This window comes from Cebus imitator, unplaced genomic scaffold (assembly GCF_001604975.1).
Source record: "Cebus imitator isolate Cc_AM_T3 unplaced genomic scaffold, Cebus_imitator-1.0 Scaffold85, whole genome shotgun sequence".
NCBI classification, from domain to species: domain Eukaryota; kingdom Metazoa; phylum Chordata; class Mammalia; order Primates; family Cebidae; genus Cebus; species Cebus imitator.
Genome location: NW_016107400.1, coordinates 7469140 through 7472854, shown reverse-complemented (window position 1 = coordinate 7472854; position 3715 = coordinate 7469140). Strand labels below are relative to the sequence as shown.

The following is a 3715-nucleotide window of genomic DNA, read 5'->3' as shown; positions in this document are numbered from 1 at the left end:
GAGATGAGGACAAGGTCTCATCTGTTGCCAGGCTGGCCTTGAACTCCTGGGCTCAAACAATTCTCTCGCCTTGGCGTCCCAAAGTGTTGGGATTACAGGCATGAGCTACTGTGTTGGGCTTCCCTTTTATTTTATTCTCCAAATCCCATAACTGCCTGATTAGCAAGTCCTTTGATTTCTCTCTGTGAGTCTTTTAAATTCCTTACCTCCACTCCATCTCTACCACCTTGGCCTTAATGCAAGACCTGACTCCCTCTCACCTGGACTGTTGTAGTCACCTCCTGAGCTACAGTTCCTGTCTATAATGTCCTTTCCAGTGTGTCTTCAACCTGATCACCGAGTCAGTTGCCTGAAATACAAATCAATTTGATCATCCTCCTGCCTAAAAAAAAAAAAAAAAAAAAAACCCTGGCTTAGTGGTTCTTATCAGGGGCCAGAATTACACCCCTGGGGGTATATGGAAATGTGTAGAGACAGTTTCAGTCATCATAGGGACTGGCAGACACCACTGGAATTGGGAAGGTGAACCAAGATGCTAAACTTTTTTTTTTTAGAGGCGGAATCTTGCTCTTTTGCCGAGGTTAGAGTGCAGTGGCAAGATCCCGGCTCACTGCAACCTCTGCCTCCCGGATCAAACGATTCTTCTGCCTCAGCTTCCTGAGTAGTGGGAGTGCAGGTGCATGCCTCCAAGCCTGGCTAATTTTTGTATTGTTTTTTTTAGTAGAGACAGGATTTCACCATGTTGGCCAGGTTGGTCTTGAATTCCTGACCTCAAGTGATCCTCCCTCTTCGGCCTCCCCGGCCTCCCGAAGTTCTGGGGTCACAGGCATCAGCCACTGTGTCTGGCCAAGATGCTAAATGTTTTGTAGTGCCTGGTGAAGTAGTTCCAAACAAGGAAGTATCTGAATGCTAGAAGTGCCTCTTCTGAGAGACACTGGCTGGTTTCCATTGCCTGGGATAAAGTCCATGCTCTTTAGGTGACCTAAGCCCTTTCTCAGCTGATTCCATTTCTCCTTATCAGCTTCATTGTCTCCTGCTTCTTCCCATTCATACTGTGTCACAGCCACATAATACTCACCAGTCCCCAAATATGTCACTGTCCCTCACAATTCTATCTAGTTCCTGTTGTCTGCTTTGAGACACAGTCCAAGTGTCACATATATTTAGTAGAAACAAATATTTATTAAACACCTACTATGTACAAGTGCTGGAGATATAAAATGAATGAAATGTAAGTTTTCATGATCTTGTGGGGAGATACATACAAATGGATCATTATAAAACAAGATGCTCAATGAAACATGCACAGGATGTTATGGGAGGCCCAGAATGTGTACCAAAGAAAGAGGGAGGTAGTCACTGGAGGACGTGGTGTTTGCACTATAAAGGAGGGAAGTAAGTGGCAGGTGGGGCAAAAGTGCTTGGCCCTCATTTCTGAAACATAATACTTTAGCTTTCCTTTTCCAATGTTAAACAAAAGTGCCAGCCACAGGGCTTTGAGGATGCCTACACTTTGCACTTAGGAGGAGAAGTAACCACAACAAAGGTGAGAAAAGACTAAAATGGAGAAAATTATAGCAGTCTCTAGGGCTCTAGAAAACACTGGAGGAGCCTCCTAAAGGCCTCATCACTTGCTCCCTGCATGGGAAGATGCAAGGATTGAAGGGAAGAGACATGGGGCAGGTGACCTCCTCAGCCCAGCCACCACTGACACGGCAGAATTGTCAGGGGTCAGATAAGACAGATTATTAGCTTATTGTTTCTTTTTGTGTGATTGGCATGCATTTTACAAATGAAGTCTTACAGAGCTTTTAAAATTCATCCTTGGCCAGGCACAGCGCTGTACACCTGTAATCCCAGCACTTTGGGAAGCCAAGGCGGGCAGGTTGCTTGAACTCAGGAGTTTGATACCAGCCTATGCAACATGGCAAAACCCTGTCTCTCCAAAAAATACAAAAATTAGCCATGCATGGCGGCCCATGCCTGTGGTCTCAGCTACTTGGGAGGCTGAGGTAGGAGGATGGCCTGAGCCCCAGAAGTGGAGGTTGCAGTGAGCTGAGATCGCATCACTGCACTCCAGCCTGGGTGACAGAGCCAGACCCTGTCTCAAAAAAAAAAAAAAAAAATTATTCCTGATGATAGAAACTGTTCACTTCTAGGAAACACAAAGCCCTGTCTGTGGAGGAGTTCAGTGTTGATACTTGATTAATGAGCCCATATGTTAAGCAGAATTTCCTAATTTATGTACATGGAAAACAGGATTGTTGTGGCTTTGGGGTCAGGTCAGGGAAATCACAAAACTGTTTACAGCTGCGATCTTGAATGATACTTGTCAAAATAGACTTCTCTATTATTTTTTTCATAGATTTCTAGAGTTCCAGAGTTGCATAGTATATTTGTCTTGATTATTGCATTGATCTTTATTAGGTACTTAACTTCCTTTAGAAAGCCAGCATAACCATAAGATAGGAATTATTCCCTATTATTCTCATATCTTCCTTGTCCAGAAATGGGGCAGCTGGGAATAGTCTCCTTGGAGCACAGATGGAGCCCACTATTTATGTATTTGAAAATAATTTTGTGGGAAGCCAAGGTGGGAGAATTGCTTGAGACCAGGGGTTTGAGACCAGCCTGGGCAACATAGTGAGACCTTGTCTCTACAAAAAAAAAATAATTTGGGGAGAGGGGAAATGGGTAAATGCCTTTGTTGTTTATTTTAAAATTTCAGTTTACTATTTTGAATAGGTTCTATATTTACCTGGTCAAAATTCAGAATATACAAAGGAACTTAAAGTGAAGTGTCTCCCAGCCCATTTCCCTAGGCGCCCGGTTCTTTCCTCCAGAGCCACCACTCCTCGCAGTTTGTTGTATAGTCTTACAGAGACATTCTGTCCAGTATAAGCCAGTACATGTGTGATTGTATCAGATGGAGCCTTTTGGAGGCAGAAGAGTCAGGTGACATGCCAGGAGTGGACCCTGTGCTTTTAACATGAATGCCCTTTCTACTGCACAGGTGAAATTACATGGGGTGCTGCAGAATTGAAAGCGTTTTTTGTTAGCAGATTATGACATTATAACCAGCTCACTTATACTTGGCCAGCCCTCTTCTGCACTTATTCTGAGATAAACCATAAGAAACTGAACAGGTGCCTGGGCCATCAGCACTCAGGTCTGGCCCTCCTGCCTCTCCCTAAGGTGCCTGGCCAGTCCACTTAACCTTCCTTGGCTTTGGGTTCCTTGACTGTACGATTAGAACATTAGGTCAGGTGATTCTGTGGTCATTGCCAGTTGAAAAACAAATCTCTGATGGAAAATGAGTGGCTTTGTATTCAAAAACATTACAAAAACTGTTTGGATATTTAGCTCGAAGTTTTTAGGTGTTTAAATAAAGCTACATTTTAGAATTATAGTCAAATTAAGAGCCAGTTTAGGCTGGGTGCGGTGGCTCAAGCCTGTAATCCCAGCACTTTGGGAGGCCGAAGAGGGCAGATCACTTGAGGTCAGGAGTTTGAGACCAGCCTGGCCAACACAGTGAAACCCTGTTTCGACTAAAAGTACAAAAATTAGCTGGGTGTAGTGGCACGTGCATGTAATCCCAAAGCCTTGGGAGGCTGAGGCATGAGAATCACTTGAACCTGGGAGGTGGTTGCATTGAGCCAAGATTGGCCCACTGCAGTCTATCCTGGGCAACAAGAGCAAGACTGTGCCTCAAAAA

General features: G+C 44.3%; 1 protein-coding gene across 5 annotated transcripts in view; it reads left to right on the top strand.

Annotated features, from left to right (window-relative positions):
* Positions 1-3715, top strand: part of ARHGAP17 (Rho GTPase activating protein 17) — a 93838-nt gene that overhangs the window by 38902 nt on the left and 51221 nt on the right. The window lies entirely within an intron of this gene.